The sequence below is a fragment of the Anser anser genome (assembly GCF_964211835.1).
Source record: "Anser anser genome assembly, chromosome: 2".
Lineage (NCBI taxonomy): Eukaryota > Metazoa > Chordata > Aves > Anseriformes > Anatidae > Anser > Anser anser.
In genome coordinates this window covers 146,022,272-146,039,815 of record NC_139721.1, presented here as the reverse complement: position 1 = coordinate 146,039,815, position 17,544 = coordinate 146,022,272, and the positions used below count along the sequence as shown (strand labels likewise).

Sequence of the window (17,544 nt, the reverse complement as noted above, 5' to 3'; positions counted from 1 at the left end):
AATGTGGGACAGGAAAGGACCTCCCTATTCATCAAGTTTATTTCCATGCTCTTGTAAGCTTCAGCATACAGCCATAGACATATGGAGCTCTGCCTCAAAACCAGCTGGGCCTTTTCCCCCACGACTTTAATTAGAAGCCTGTTCCAGAGCTAAAGTGTGCTCAGCGTGGGGAACCTACTTGCAATATTCAGCCTCAGTTTGTTCAAGATCAGTTGGCGATAACCAGGTCTTGTGCCAAGATTGTCCTTTTAGTTTAATTATTTTTTTCTTCTTCTTTTGGAATTACCTTGCTGTGTTTATGCCCAGGCCTTGCTTTTCTGCTCAGCTTTCCCCAGCTAGGCTAAGGCCAAGTCCCTGTAGAAACGTGGAGCGAGGTGAAGGTATGGGTGCTCGCTTGTCTGCTCTCACGTAGCAGGTTTTTCCAGTTGCTTCAGCAGGGTGTGCCTTACTCTTTGTACTACTGCTGATAAAAGGAGCAAATAGTAGCTTCCTTGTTGGCGTAGTGCACTAGTGGAAACGTGAAGGTAGAAAAATCTGTGTTTTAAACTCTGAGACTATTGTGTAATCAGCAGGGACTCGGTGAATGTCCTCTCATTAAGAAATGCAGACGACGATCCTTCGAAAGTGTTCAAAGCACCCCTTCAGTGCACGGGTTCCACCTTTTTTCCCCTGCAGGATGTTAAATGTTCAGATCACTATTCTGTGGCTGATCCGTGCAGGCAAATTCCTTGTGCATTTTTAATGAGTTACTGCAAAAATCTGTGATCAAAGATAAGCCAGACCTAGCACACAGTAACAAAAAAAAATGGACTTATGCTTAAATATTTCTCTAATATTCATAGATGCTTGCTACTCTTAAGGCTTTTGGTAAACTGAAGTGCACTTCAGAGGTTTGTATTCTTAAGATATTAATGAAGGATGTAAAAGGCAGATGCATTTTGTAGAATTTACAAAAAATTAAAGAGTTTGAAAAAGCTTCAGTAGGAAAACCTGACCTACTTTCCTTCCACTTAGAATCCTAAGCGCTGATGTGTTGGAAAAAGTAAAACAAACACTTAGCACTGTTTATAATGCACTGGAAGGTTTTATATCCCAGGTTTAAAAAAGAACTTAAGCCTTCTAATGTTCAACACTGCAGCTCATAAAGATTAGGCTCCTGGCTGCAGAAGTACAGAGGCAGGCACGTTAGGGCCATATGCTGATGGGACTGATTGCTCGGCTAGAATTTGACATCCGTACTGTGGAGTGCTGGGGCAGTGAAGCTGGTTAGTAGGAAACTAGGCTATACCTTAGACATTCATGTAAGCCTCGTATTAATTAGAAACTAAATTCCTTACCACTTTCTGCAGTCTTGTGTTAGGAAGATGCTTTTGCTACCTGCATGTGCAGGCTGTAATGGAAGACCCAACTATGAAGCTACTTCCAATTTTAAGAAACATTGTTTTTTTTAGTTCCTGAGTGATGTAACACGTGCGTGAAAAATACCTTCTCTCTTCAGATGAAGAAGGCAGGATTGCAAAAAACGGGAGATCTTAGAAGGGGACAACCTAGCTGGGAAACTTATTGGCTCTTAAACTTCCAAAGCATTGACTTCCAAAACCAAACTTACTGGGTGTGTTTTCATATATGTGTATCTCCACGTTGCCTGCTCCGTATGCGAAATGGGAGTTTCATTTGGGCAAAGTTTTCACGAGAATGAAATTCAGCCAACTTTGGCTCTTAATGGGTTATTTACCTTGGAAAAAGAAGTTAAGAATTTTACTCAATGAAACCATGAAAATGTTATCTATTGCTTCTTAGCTGAAGCCTGTTAGATCTGGAGTTCTCAGTGTGAGACAATAGTTGTCTCAGTGAATGAATAATTTCTTTAGCTCTACAATTCCTGCACGCTATGAAACACGTACTGTCATATCAGGAAAAGGTGCCTTGGCTTTCTGTGACAGTGTGCACAAAAGGTGATGGGATCGTCCTTCCTTACTGGAAAAAGGTGGTGTGCCATGCCCTGAATGGTTTGTATGGATCAGGTGAAAACATGAGGACGGACACTCAGCGGCAGAATGTATGGGTTTGGTATGTGCCAAAAATTCTGCAGCTCCAAGAGAAAGTGGCTTATATTCAGTTTACCTGGTTCCCAGGGTCTGTATATTTAGCGTGCTGCAACAGGATGCGTTATTCATTTTGTCTTTGAAAGATAGTCTATAAAGTAAGTGAAGAAGCACTAATGAAAATTATTTTGAACACTCGTATGATTGCACCCTTTTGAGCTTGGCTGTGAGGTGGAAGGAAAATGCGTGTGGAGGGCCGTTGTGGGTTTGTTTTTGTGCCCTGTGTTGTCTGGAGTATGGAGCAAGTGCAGTCCATACATCTGACCTGTAAGACATCTTACCTTAACGTGGTGTGGTTTTCAGAGTTGGCACAGTGCATTGCAAGGAGCACGTGTGCAGTGTCTTAGATACCTCAACACATCAGCTTCTGCCAAACTTCACTCGTGTTTCCAAATGTAATATTATGCTTGTGTCCTATCCTCTCTTTGGCACTGGATTCAAACAGCACCTGTTAATGTTAAGAATAAATGAAGTTACTGTAATGTTGAGGATAAAGAGGTTTTGGTGAAAGAAAATTGGATACGAGATTTAGATTTTCTGCGTAATTAAATATTTCAAATGGAGTTGTTCTACTTCAGTTTTACTAAAAAGTCAGAAAGTGATATTTTAATGTTAGGACATGCCTTTTTACTGAAATCTTCCAGGAGCTGATGTTTACCGATACTCAATCCAAACACTTTTAAGTAACAACCTGAGGCACACTGGAACATCACTCTTCCACGGGGAGATGAGTACGTTTTCTGGAAGCTTGTAATTCCTCTGTACCCCGGCTGATTCTCCTTTTGCATTTTAATCAGCATTTACAGATTTATGTGGCTTATTGATATTCCTCTTCAGTTTGACAGCTGAAGAATAACGACTGTAAGTATGAACCTTAGGTTAAGGCTTGCATTCTGTAGCCAACAATAATTTGTTCTGGCACTATACAGTAGAACAGTAAAACAAAGCTTGTTTGCTGCTTCAACCAGTGAGCAGTGGGGAATTCAGTAGTGCTTTGGAAACTACAGTGCTGAAACTCCTTAAACCAGTGAACGTCTGCTCTGTGAATGCTGCTACTGTGAGCAATGGAGGGTGATGTTACAGGTGCGTGACTGTTTTTCTGTCTAATGCCCTACCTGTCTTTTCGGAATACAGTTTTAAACTAGTGTCTTCTCTTTAAGATTGAAGAAAATCTTTAAAAAGAAACCAAAATGTTCTGAAGGGTCGTAGATAAAGAAGCATAATGATCTAAGCACTCTTCTGTCTCTAATGGGAAGAAAGGAGTGTGGAGTGAAGGAGATGATGATACCCCTATTAGGATGTAGGCAAGGAAATGACTGGAAAGAGGAATCCAGCGCACTGCTGCTCAAAATCAACAGTATGCAGCTCTTTGGATGGGAAAGGAACAGTAGCAGGTTGTTAAGGACCAGAAGATCTAAAGGGATCATAAAGAAGTTAGGCAGTGTCTACCTTGCACCGAGAAATGCCATTAGCAAGAGAGATGTTCACCTAAGTAAATCACAGAGGAAGTTGTAAGGGCGGAACTGATGTAATGGTGCAGAGCTGATTGCATTTCCAGTACCTTCATCTCTTAATAATCATACAAACACTTGAAATTCTCAGAAAGGAATTAATAGAACTAGCAATTTTAGCTGAAGAACATAGTTTTTAGAAGTTCTTGTGAATGCGTGTTACTTTCATTGGAATAAGTGGGGTAGAGGGAACCTCTCATGCAATTTCTCGTTGTAACAGAAATACCTTTCTCCTCTCCATAGAAAACTAGGCTTACTTCAGTTTGATTTACTTGTGCCTGGTTGTGTCCTGTTCAAATGTCAGTCCTAACTTAGAAGCTCCAGAGGTATCCTCCCCAATAAATCATTAATTGAAAGTAACACAGTGCTAGTTTTTTTTGTGAAAATTGAAATGGCTTGTGATAGACAGATACTGTTTTAAGATTTCTAATGGAAGCGCTTTCTCTTCCTATTTTTTCAGTTGTTCACTCACTAGAGGCATGTGAAATAAATGTATTGGATTAGTTGATCTGTTGGGATACAGAAAAAAGAAGATAATGGATTCTAGTTTGATCTGAAGGAAGGAAGTAAAAAAAAAAAGTCTTATATTGGCCATATTTTTAGCTTTTCATTGAACTCAACAAAAGGATAATAATACTGCTTTATTTAATTTCATGCACAAAAATCTGTTTAATTTAGAAAGAATGATTGATTTCTGCCTCATTTTCCTAGATCATCACTAGCACTCGAACTACTTTGCATACCTTCTGGACGCAGATTGTGAACTTTGTTCAGTTGGTTTCGCTGCATTGCCATCGTGCTTCAAATGAATTCTCCTGACATGTAGTCAGTAGCTAAAACTGAGTATGCCTGTTACAAAAACTTAAAGCAAATTTTTCATTGTCTGCAATGTCTGAACATATATTACCAGATTTTCTAAAAAAAAAAAAAAGTGTTACTGTCAAATTGCATTGGAAAATGTTTTATTAGTATTATTTATTACTATTGGGGGTGAAATAAACTATCGGAAACTCTTAACTTATGATTGTTAAAAAAGCGCATTACTTGCTTTCTTGAATAACACAATTCATGCCACCATTTTGTCACCATTTCTAAAATTCCTCTTACGTCCTTTCTTAATTTGCTGTGAATGATGCTATTATTCTGCCTCTCACTTGAGCTCATAAACAGGAAGATGTTTTCCAAATTCAGCATCATGTCAAGGCTGTATTTAAATCCTACTCATTTCAAATCACATAATAATAGCTATGAGATGTGTTCATTCTTATGCATTTGAACATTGAAAACACTTTGGATCGCATTATCTCTTTTGTCTGTTATTGCAGCATTTGTCTTGTAATATGCAGCATCTAGTCATGCTTCTCTCTTCAACGTAATTCTGCTGCAGAGATTTCAATAGGCTGTTGCTTTGATTTTGTCGTTCTTCTCACTCTTCTCTTCTGCAGGATTCCTCTTTCTTGCTGAAGTCCAGCTAGCTTGACTCCGACTTAACTTGTGTTCTGCAGTACAGTACTGAGGGATGGTCTCTGCATCTTTTCAAAGCACCTGTTTTGTACGGCAGTCCTTAGAGCACCTTGCATAGCTGGGTGGTTGCTTTCTGAGTACACGTGTATTTTGGATTGCAAGTAATGTTACACTGTAATTTTTAGGGTGTGTACTTTAATTTTGTAGTTCTAATTAACTCTTCTAGCTTTTCGGAGGTGGGCAGAACATAGCTTGGAATTTGAGCTTAATCACAAGTAAAATTCTGAAGGAGATGTCTTAAAGCTGCTGACCAAATGTACAATATCTCTGCAATGTGTCCAGCCTAAATCTTTCATAGTTAAGGGATCTGAAGTCACAGGCTGCAAAATTAGTTACAGCTGCTAAGTGACTAAGAATCTGAATATTTTCATACGTAGAACATAATTGCCTTAATACAACTCCAAATCTGAATTAAATTATTGTTTTCAAATAGACAACTAAGTTGATCAGGTATGAAAAAAACAAGATATAATTTCTAGTAAGTTCATGTAAGGTCCAAGAAATGAAGCATGAACCTAAAACAGGAATTTTCCAATTTGTTTTCTAACAGTAATTTAAGCAACTAGCTGGTTTTTGATTCTTTTTAGTGCACCTAAACTTCTATTAATTCATATAGGAGTTGGTCACACGTTTAACATGAGTAAATGTGTAGGACAGATGGAAAAAAGATAAGTATGTTTGCTATGCTGAGACATTCCAGTTCAAAACAAAAGTACAAGTGCATGGGCAGACTTGTTTTGCATCATGATGTCTGTGTATTAATGGAATTCAGAGAAAAGAAGGCAAACTTAATTTGCTAAGATCCAGTGAATAGATGTATTCAGCTTCCTATTAAGTAATTGCATAAGGCATTTTTCACTTTAATGAGCACTGAGTCCTTTCTCTCTTGTTTTTCCCTTTTCCCATTAGATATTTACTGTCTTAAATGTTTCTTGTCACCTTCATTGATATTGCATTTATTTCTCAATCAATTAAGAAGTGATTGTAGCAGTAACTTGTAATGACTAGCTTAAGGCAGTGTTGAATTTCGGGGACTTTATTATGTGGTGGAGAGCTGTGGTTTAATGCGTGAACTTGTTAACATCTTGTTTTCTAAAAGGGGAAAATGTTCTCAGGCAGAAGCATCTTACAGAAAGGATGAAAAGGCAGATCTGTTGTTGTGAGTTGGTTAAAAAGATGTTATGTTGGTCAAAACTTAATGATTTTCTTATTATAACATGAATAAAAAATACTCTGGAAAGACAGTTTGTTGTTACAAATGATCTTGGTTGTTGTATTCTAGAGTCTTCACAAGCTGTAGATGCCAATTTCACATTTTGTTTGCCATGTTCACCAGACAAGGCAGGGAAAATGACTTGTACATTTATGTTTAAACATAATGTCGAGCTATTATTTTATATGTTTATTTCACAGCTGACGACTGTGACAGCCTGCATGCTGACATTCGCATAAGAGTTCTTCTGATTGTGATTATTTTCATATGCAGTTAGGAGTTATTGCATGTGGTACCATTATGCCATCTCTCATCCTGCTGTAAATGGGTTTGGTTCACTTTTATCTGGGATAAACATAGAAGAATTTTCTGTGTGCTCATATGTATTTGGCTATACAAATGCTGTTTTCATTTAACTTATTTACTACTATCAAAACATATTTTTGAATTGCACTGTAAATAAAAGCCCCCCTTTTGCTGTTTCAGTGACAAGAAATAGTTGTGGGTTTTGTTTTTGTTCTAAAAGAAATTAGGGACAAGGAAGACAAATTGAAGTAGGGTGGTGAGGCTGTGGGCTCTTTCTTTTTCCCCAGTGAGGAAAGGCCGAAGAGGCACAGCATCTTGGAATCAGAAGTGGAGCATGTGTCCCTGTTCCATCACCCAGTGCACGTCACGTGAAGTGATGGGTGCTGAGTTGTGTGACCTAGTTACTGCGTAGGGGCAGGGGCTGGGCCCTGACTCCTGCTCACTTGTGAAAATGCTGGGAAGTTCCTGAGCTTTTGTACAGGCAGATAGGAATGGAAAAATCCATAGCCTGTTTCTAAAATCGTGGGCAAAACAGTATTACCACCAAAATTTTGTCAATACTCTAACATTTGCATCTCCTCCCGGACTGACAATTCTAAGTGTCCTGGGGTATTTAGCCAGTGTAAATGAAAAGAGAGGTAACAGGCTACATCAGAAATAGGAAGTGGCTTCTCCATTAAAAAAAAAAAAAAAAAAGAACCAACTAATTTTGGTTCGGAAAAGGTGTTTGAAGGAAGACATGAAGGATAATTATAAATAATGGAAGGAAATTAATAGTAAATTATTTATTCACTATATCTGAGAATGTGGGGTACCAAACAAAATGCAAGAAGGAGTCTTTACACGTGGCATAAGTTTTAGAACTTTTATTTTCACAAGGTGTTGCGAACAAACGAAGCTAAAAATGGCCTCAATGAGGAGCTCTACAAATCTGGAGGTATTATTTGTGTTAGCCCAGAGTCAGACTCAGGTGCCATACTGCTGGTTGCTGGCGCAAGAAATAGTTTTAACCTGCATTGTCTTCAACATGTGTTAGATACTCTGTCGTGGCCACATAGTGCAGAATACAATCAATGGGATTGCCCTTTAGTCGAAGTATTGAAGGGTTGGTATTTTTCTTAGTTATTGCTTTTATCTCCTTATAAGAGGTTGGCTGAAGAGCAAAAAGGTAGTGTCAGGCCTTCGCTAGCAATGGAAGAGTATAGGTTAGTGTGCTGGGTCATCAGAAACTTTTAGATTACCAATATCTTCATTATGAATCGAGAACACAGAGCTGACTTCCAGGTTGTGTGCATGTTATTCAGAGGTGGATCAGAAAACAATTAAACAGAAACAGTGTAGTGATGGCATTGGAAATAACATTCCGGTTTGATAGAAGCCTGAAATAAGTTCCGAATATCTGTAATTTTGTGCTGAACTAGAAGTCAGATACTTCCCCGGTATTTTACTTCTCTTCATCTCTGTTTTTCCATAAAATCATCACATCAGAGTATTATAAGGAGGACTGAAAGCAAGCACATTCACAGCTGACAAGGAGCAGATGTGGTTTTTATCTCTGGGTTCCAATTTTTCCCAGGGACAGAAGAGGTGGCCCAGCAGCACGCAAGCTGGTTAAAAGGTTTTGATCAGCCTTCCTGCCGTACACACCCAGCATTGAGAATTTGGACTGGCAGGTTCAGAGGAAGGACTAGTAATTGTTGTTTCATTAGCTGCATTTCAGACTAGATGGTGGCTAATGAGTGCTGCCTGAACAGGCAGTGTAGGTATTTTACACTCACTAGCATAGTATTTTAAATACTGCTTGTTAGGAGAAATTTTCACTTCTACAGTATGATTATACCGCCGCTGATTAGAGACAAATGAGCTTGTCCCTAGTGATGGCTGAGTCTCTACACAACAAAATACTGTACAAAAAGCTACGGAGATGAAAATGGTTAGAAAGTGTGGAGACGTTTGGTGTGCTAACTGGGTAAGATGCACCCTCTTCCCATCTGAGCAGCATGGTGTTTTGCTGTGCTTCTCTCAACTGTTAAATTAAAGCTTTTTGTGTAGTTACTTGAATTACATGAAATATAGAAGATTGGGACAGCTGCTTTTAGGGATACTAAACAAAATTTTAGTCTCCAAAGTACTGGGATGTTCCTATGTATTGAAGATGGTGCTTTTAATGCTCAGTGTAAGGAAGGAAGGAAGGAGAGTAGAGACACCTTGTAAATAATTAATATTGGGATCTATTTTAAAGGGTGGTTGTTCAAATTTATTTTTGTTTTTGAGGGTACTTGAGCTTGTCCTAAAATAAAAGCGTGTTGACAGAAAATCCAGTTTTTATTCAGTAGCCTTTCCTCCCTGTGCTGTTGAATCCAGCTGCAAAAATAAAATTAAAAAAAAAATCCTAAACTTCCTGCTTCTGCAGGAGGGGTGGCTTCATGGGAAGATGTTTGATTCATAACAAATCAGCCATGAATATGGGATTCAGTTCTGCTTGCATACTACTCTGTCCTAAAAACGAAATAAAAAAAATGCAGTGGAGGATGTGAATGTGGTTGAAGGAAGCAGCAAAAAGGCTTAGAGCGATTCTGTTCATGTCAGATATTTTTTTGATTACTAGGACACAGTGGCAAGAGATTTGTCCTTTTAACAGTGATTTTAGAGAACGACTTTCAACAGAGAGCTTAGGAAAGCTATGATACATGATACAACTATTTTAGGAAATGTTTGTCAGTGGATTCATAGAGTTCTTTATCCCATGCTTATGAAGGTAGTCTGAGCCCGTCTTTAGGTTGTAAGCTGATGTCTCTACTTGTGAAACTAGAAGTAATTCTTTTTTGTCATTTAAGTTTGAAAAACATTTTCAGAAGGTGAAAAATATCCATCTTCTCAGAGAGGCTGATGATTTTTTTTACTACATTAGTAATTGACTGGGAAGCAAAATGTTTTCATATGCGTCTTTAAAGCCAGGAGTCAACAAGTATTTTTTCCTCCTTGGAGAATTCAGGTTTCTGCTTTCTGGTATTTAGATACGGAAATTTTGTTACGTGAACATTTTTATACTTGATTTTTTTTTTCAGTTTGTGTAACAATTTCGCTTGTATAGCAATTGATATGAAAAACTCAGCAAGTTCAGGAGACAAGATTCTAGGTTTGGTGGATGGAAACTCAGACCAGGTCACAATTTGACCCGGTCCTCAGGGGGTGCATGATAGGGTGTTCCAGAAGCACTTGGTAATTTGGGTGCTGCTTAGTCTGAAGTTTCTGTTGCGAATTCACATCCCGTGATACAAATGGATGCAGTGGGATTCTCCATGGGAGGTTCGGCTTCTTGTTGTGTGTCAGAAGGTCGAATTAAACTGCTTTTGAAATACTAGCATTGAGCTCTGACATACAGGCTGTTTCTTAACATTTTCCTACACGGTGTTTCCTTCGGTGTGTAAATCCAGTGTTGCTCCCTCGGGTCATCATTAACTTGTTTGTGTGTTTGGATTAACTAACTTGGCGCCCTCCCAGCGCCTCCCCGCAGATTAGTAAGACAGCAAGTCCCGTCTTGTTTTTCAGTCCTTTCGTAACTTTACATGGGACTTGCTTTTTGCTGGCTGTCTGTGACTTGTTCTCAGCTGGTCTTTTAGAGAAGACATGCACTTTTCTTCAAGCAGGGAGGACACTGTGTCCTACAAAGTAAGGCAGTGCGCGTATGGCAGGTAAACGAGTCTGGATACAGTTCTCCCCCTGCCTCCGCTGTTGGGCCGATTTGTGTAGTTTCTGCTCTTTCCCAGTGCTGAGCTGAACGTCCCACAGACATCTGGAAGTACGGGGAAAATAATGCATTTTCTCCTTCAGTTTGAACAGATTCTCCTTTCTGGTGCAAGGAGAGCCTTGGACACCAGGAGATCACTATGGACTATCACTATTATTTGGGAGCAGGCCAGAAATGTTTTGTCTTTTTATGTTTCCAATCGTACCGTATTTCCATTCTTTATATATATATATATATATATAACATATATATGTATATATAACACATATATAGCTGGTGCCCCCTCGTTGCTGAGCTGCCTGCCTGGTGGCCAATGCCTGCTGCTGATACCTGCAGTGGCAAAGACTCCTGCAGAGGTTCATGAACCACGTAGGTGCGGATGTGTCATACCAAAGCATGTATTTTTTCCTACAAAGACTGTAGGGAACTGCATTGCTTCATGACCAGAAAGAATATAATTAAAAGTGGTAAGTCAGGTGTGCTAAAATTGGCACTTAGAGCTTAATTTAGTCCTGTTGGTGTAAATGTTTTGAGGGTCCTGAATGGCACAATTTTCGAGCAGATGCTTCAATTTCAGGTACTGTCAAAGCTGTGGGGCTTATAGCTATTGCAGAAGACTGCGAGCAGGGGAAGGTTAGGGATCGTTAGGGCAGTGGATTACGGGAATGGGGAACTGCATTGTGTTCTGCCTCTGCAACAGAGGTGCTTTCTGATTTTAGACTTTAGATTTATGATTAGACTTTAATTGGTGTTTCTAGGTAATTAAACTTTTCAAGAGTTACTGCTAAATTAACGTATTTCAGCTTGAGATCCCGGTGTGAGCCTTTGGTAGCAAACTCTCAGAAATCCTCTGTGTGTTCAGCAAGGGTTTACGTTAGTTGTAACTGTGTTTTTGCAAACACAGGTCTTCGTTAAGGTATACTTAAATGTTAGAGCGTCTCAAAAAGGGCAGTACAGATTAATCAGTGCTCAGGGGTTAAGTACAGTGCTGTCTTGCATGAATAGTTTGAAAATGTATGAAAACAGTAAAACAACAGTATAGCGCAGATCACTACACAGCGAGCAGGATTTGCCCTGTACAGTGAGTGAGACAGGTGAGTGGGAAAGGAGGGAGAATGATTACTTGTAACTGTAAAGTATGAGCTTGGATGTGGGGTAACTTCTGTATTAACAGAGAACGTATGTTACTTCAATTTGTGCTTGCTAGATTTTTATGGGAGGAGCAACCTCCTCTTCCAGGCTAGATTTTATGGTGAGGTTGCTGGATATTACAGGTGTCCTTAGTAAAGTTTTTTTATAAACTTGATCACAAATTCACTGATCATACTTGTTTGTTCTATGGTTTCAGCACCTCCCTTGGCTTTCAGCAGCAGCAAGGACTTTTTTTTCCCACATTCACTTCATGCTCTTCTCTTTCCCCCTTTCTCACATGAAGACTTCGTTTTGCAGATTGGCTGAAACCTGCAGGCCAGGGTGGGTTTATTCGGGGTTGGAAGGTAAGACAAAAGAAGATACATAGGAAATATGAATTCATTGTATATATACCTTATAGGTATGTATAGGTGTATAAATATGCATCGAGAGGAATTAACCATGCCTTGTGGCCTTTAGCCTACCATCAAGTAACATCAAAGTTCCTGTTTGGGTAAGTGTTGGACAGAAGTGTTGGGTACAGTTTGTGGGATGCAAAAATCTTCACCACCAAATCTCAGTGTGATGCATTTGTAACCTTACATTTAGCTCTTACCTTTAAGCTCTAATTTGACTGTGTGACTGGAATAGATCCCACCACTTGACTTGCTGAGCTGTATCTCAACGACGTAGCTACTCATCATAGACAGCCCTTGCTTTTCTTGATTTGGTGAAGACTATCACTGGCCTTCGCAAGTCCTGCTTAGCTACTTCCAAGAAGTGATGGCTGCTTTCTGGTGTTGTAAAGCACGAGGGATGGTGGTAGGGCTGGTCACTGCTGGCATTTTTGCTTCAGGAATGAAGATAATCTGTTGCTGCTGGCTGGTTGTCAAACTCTTGGATCTCAAAAAGCAAAGGGAGAAGGAGAATGGTAGCTAGCTCTAACACAACCCATCTCCACCCAATGCTGGGCAGCATTTTTGGGTGCTTTTAGTGGTTATGAAAAACTTCTTGAGTGCCTAGTTGGTGTGTTTCATTCCTTTATTCCAAGCTAAATTTACAACTAGAGGCATTGCTATTTCCATATCCTTTTCTTTCTCTTTTTCCAAGTTGCCCCTCATGTAGCTGTATCTTTCAGATAGGTGTACATTTTCACATTGACAGTTGCTGTGTGAGCACATGTGACATTGCTAGTAACGTTGGTCTTACTCTCTTCCTTTGACATGCCATAGGTTTTCTGCCATTTAGTCTTTTGTGCTGTAAGTACACAGCTCTAGTAGTGTGATCACGAGGTGTTTAGTGAAGGACCATGTGTTAGCTATTCCGTAAAACCTGTTGTTACTCTCTGACTGTGGGAAGCCTTGATGCTGGACCACGTCCACTGTGGTTACTCTAATATTATTCATCAGTACAAGAAGCGTGTTGGGTTTTGGGTTTGTTTGTTTTCTTGTTTTTCCTTTTTCTGAAAACCACCTAGCAATACAGTGATTCCTTTGCATTGGTAAAGCTCCTACTATTTTTTGGTATGTTTGTAGTTCGTGAGGGCCTCAAGGGATTTTGTGCGCAGCTGGAAGAGAAGAATGAGATTAACAACTCTTGCTCATCCTCTTTTGTGTCAACATGTACAATATATGTTCAACACAGAAGCACGCTCTGATCTTCAAAATGCACTGTTTGATTATTTACATGTACTTACCTGTATATTTTGTGACGAATCTTTTTTTTTTTTTTGTATTTATTAACATTTATCTATCCAGTTTTGTGTATGCTCTCTACTTAAATAGTGTGACATGGCACATTAAAAAAGTTAGTACTTTAGTAAGCTGGAATTATATCTACAGCCTGAGAAATTACAGGTTTCTTTCCTTCCAACTTGGGACCACTAAAACCAGTGTGAAAACAGAATTTTCTTTCTTCCTCTCTCTGCCTCATTACTTTCTCAGCTGGGGGCTTCCTTGTGATGCGACTATTGGATATCGCAGGTGTCTTAGCAAAGTTTTGTCTGACCAGCTCTAAGCAAACCTGTTATGCCATCTGCTTAACAGCGAAGACTACCAGACATGTATTGTTATGGTATTCTGTGTGTTTGGTTGATTTTTTCCTTGGGCTGTTGGATGTGAGAATTTAGAGTGCACTGAAAAACTCTTCCAGAGTGCTTGATGTGCTTTTGTGGCTGGGTTTCCTTGCCCCTGCCTTGCTGATGGCGGCTCTGTTGCTTTCAGCTGAAAGGTGGTATCTTGGTTTGGTTCCAGCTGCTGGGCCAGATAGTGAGGAAATATCTTCTGGTATCCACTTAATAACTTATAGCGAATTAACTCCCAGGCCCAAGTGTTTGTTTAAACTAGTTTATGATGTTATGAGTAAAAATTAAAATACTTGTGGAAATTAAGTTACATGTCAAAACCTTCTTGGTGTGTTTTAATCACACTGCCATACCTGAAATGAGCTGTGACAGTGATATTTTGGCAAATAATATACCATGAAAAATAGCGTATACTCTGTAATATTTTCCATGTATCTGAAGTCTACCGATGAGTGAGACAAGTAATTATGTAACTGTATGAAATTTAGACTACATAATTATATTGCTATGCTGTAAAAGCTGACAGTGAAGTGAAATTTGGCAGCAAATATTACTGCTCATTTTGCCCTGTTTTTCTTCCTCTTCTCCTTCAGCACCCCAGTTAAAGGTCAGAGCAGATACAACGGGAAATTCTAAGCATGACTTTTCTCTCTTTCTGGCCAAATTTCCAGATTTTGTTGAACAGACTGTTGCAGTTAGGCTAGCTTTGTCGTTGATGACTAGATCCCAGAGCATATCAGTTCTCCTTTTAAGCACAAATCATTCATTCAAGAGTATTAAGACAGACCAGATGGCTAATTGGTTGCTGGAATATGATGATGCTAAGTTTTAGATTTCTGATTAAGCTGAGAGTTGTGCGGGAAATGCTAATACAGACTTCAGTAAAGAGAAGAAGAAATTTGCTTTGGGAAGAAATCCATTATGTTGTCACTTTTCTCATGGTAAAATGAAACATTTCAAAGTCAATTCACTGGCCATGAGAACCCAGAAGGCCAAGGATCTTAATCAAAACAGCAGAAAAAGGACATGAAGTGGGAAACCAGAGTGCTTACCTGGAACTCAGTCCAGTCAAGATTGAAATATCTGATTTCCTATATTCCCAACAAATTGCATCTTACATCTTAAAACCTTTCCTCTTGAAACTGGCATAGGTCTTCTAGAGATAAGTTTTCACGGGTTATTTCAATGGGAACAAATTTCTTGGACATTCTTTACAAGACTTACAGGTAAAAAAAAAGGACAGGCTCAGTCTCGGACATTTATATTGGGTTTAATTTCATTTCAAGAAATAGTTCTTAATTAATAAAGAAACAGGAACATGTAAGAATTTCACATGGATGAGTTTATTTTCACTGAAACAAATCACGGGTTATCTCCACAATTAAGGTGTGTTCAGTTGCAAACCAAAGAATTCACTTTGTGTGTACTTTGAAGAGAAATGACTTAGACATTCACTGTAGGAAGATCTTTCAAATATCCAATCCATTATATTCCATAATATTCCATGAATTTTCCCTCAGCCCAGTAACTACCAGATTGATCACAGTGATACCAAAGTCTTAGGAAAGTATTCTGATGAAACAAGCTATGAAAAGTTGTGTTTTGTCCCCTCTGACTTTTCTGTGGTCTGAGCTCATGTTGGATAAATATTGCCTTTATAATAAGGAACCAGACCACAAAATGTGTGAAATACTTTTCATTTATCTTCGTCAGAAAAGCAGAAAATGAAATGATTTATTGATAACTATTCTGGTTTGAGCCATTTCAGAAAACACTACCTTCTTAAAACAGTTGCAAATATTTAAGAGACGTTTCTTCTGTTCCCAACTTTCTTAAAATTAGCAAAATCCAGTTCCTTATTTCTTATAATGGTAGACAAGGCTCATGTTCAATTTATTCAACTTTAAAAGAAAGGTAGGAAAAACACCACTGTTAGAAGGTTCTGTGGGTTTTCATACCTATCACCTGTCATTGTGTGTAGGTCGGGTGCCTTCTACTGATCAAAGTGGTTGCAGACAATGTGATTTCAGCTTTGCAGTGCTGTGTACATGATAGGAAAATGATCAATTTTACAAGGAGCAGTGGATTAAATCTATTTTAACCATTTTTGATCTTTATCAGTCATGCATATACATTAGTTTCATATTGGATTCTTGCTGTATATTTGCAAGTGACCAGATGCAAATGTGTGGCATGAGATTGGAAATGCTTTCTTGCTAAAGACAAGATGAAATCCATGCTGATTTATTTGTAAAGTGCAGGAGCTCCCTCTTCTGGCTTTGGAATGCTTTAACTTGAAAGTTTATGAGAACATTCTCTATCTCATTTTGAATACTTACTTGCAAAAAAATGTTTCTTTGGTATATTGGCACTCATGTTAAAACTTGGTTTGATCCTCTGATAACCGTTTGGATTCTGCTCCGTGTGCAAGAGTGATTCATTAGCAGAGCAAACCAACCCTTTCTTAAAGATGTTACCAAGTGATTCTGTTTTTTTATGTACAGAATATGTTAACCCATGTAGAGAGGCAGCAGCTCAAGAGGAATTAAGAATATTTAGTCTTATTTGGTGTAGATCAAACTCTTTTCATCTAATACAAGCTGATAGCTGTTACATATTGTAGTTCATTTCTGATTTGTTTTATGGAACTCCCCATAGCAAACAGCAACTTTTGAAAAGGCGAATGTTATTTAGTCTTCCTCTGTACCATCACAGATGGCAGATTTCCTCACTGTCGGCGTCACGTTGCTGCTATGGTCATGACGGTAATGGTTAATGTAGGTGTGAGTTGCAACTCCAATATCATCTCTTTATTTAAGTCCCACCTGAGCTTTTCACAGCTGTTAACAGTAATTCAGGCTCTTGGTCTGGACTTGGTACTAAGCCCTAAAAATTATCTTAGGTTTACAAAAGCAGAGAATTAGCAGTCTCTTAAGCTTGTTGAAAACTCTTTACAGTTATACCTGTTGTGACCCCATCCCTCTCCTCCCGTCCATCCAGGGAGCTCTAGGTAAGAAGAGCCTTTCTGTCTGTTTGTGTTTTTTTCAAGCGTTCTCCTTTCATAGCCTCTTGAATTTTGCAAATCCTCAGGAACCATTATAGTTCTGTTGATATTTAAGTTTAGAAAAGCAGCATCTGTCTTTCATGCAGCATCATTTCCGAAGGCAGGAAACTGACTGGAAGATTGGCATTGGGGAGAGACCTGTTGCCTTAGCTCTTAAACAAACCAAAAACTCAACAAAACAAACAAAAAACGACACGGACAGTGCTGTATCAGCATGGATTTCTGTACGAGTGGAGCAGCAGACTTATCCCTGTATTGGGGACTGCCTGCGTGCCAAGAAGTGGATCATGTTTTGTTCTGCATAAACAGGATTATCTCCAGCGATTTTGCTGGTGAGGCCATCTGCCCTGCAAGAGGAAGCAAATCTGCAGAACAGGAGGGAGGAGTGCAGCAACGCCCCATGTGTTGAGAAAGTCGGTAAGGACAGAGGAAATTTCCAAGAAATAGATGCCTGGTTACCTAGGCATGCTCTCATGCTAAAGGGTCGCTTGAACCAGAAATAAATGACTGCTGTTATATTCCTTTCCTTGGTACTGCCTAAGTGTGTTGCGGGTGCCATTTTAATAGGTATTAGTCAATCTGAATTACCACCACTGTCTAAGATGCCAGAGTGTGTCCGCTTTGGGTATTAGTAAGTCAGTTAATTCTGTTCTTTCTTCCTGTATCCTCCTTATAAGCCTTGGATTCAGAAGTGTCATAGCCTTTATGATCTTTCTATTTGTGGCAAGGTATCACCCATCTCATCGCCTCTGTGAATTGTTTAGGAATAGAGATTTCTGAACGCTGTCTGTCTGATCTTCCCCCATCCAATTCTTTGTCCCCATCCCTAAACTGTCTCACTGGATTTTGCAGGTCC

General features: G+C 39.1%; 1 protein-coding gene across 9 annotated transcripts in view; it reads left to right on the top strand.

Annotated features, from left to right (window-relative positions):
- Window positions 1-17,544, top strand: part of MPP7 (MAGUK p55 scaffold protein 7) — a 152,464-nt gene that overhangs the window by 12,863 nt on the left and 122,057 nt on the right. Inside the window, exon 1 of one of the 9 annotated variants that reach the window (XM_083823660.1) lies at window positions 16,867-17,105. The exons of the other annotated variants lie outside the window; for them this stretch is intronic. The gene's annotated coding sequence lies outside the window, so the exon portion shown is untranslated. Of the gene's footprint in view, window positions 1-16,866; window positions 17,106-17,544 lie in introns of those variants that run through there. 9 annotated transcript variants of the gene reach the window in all.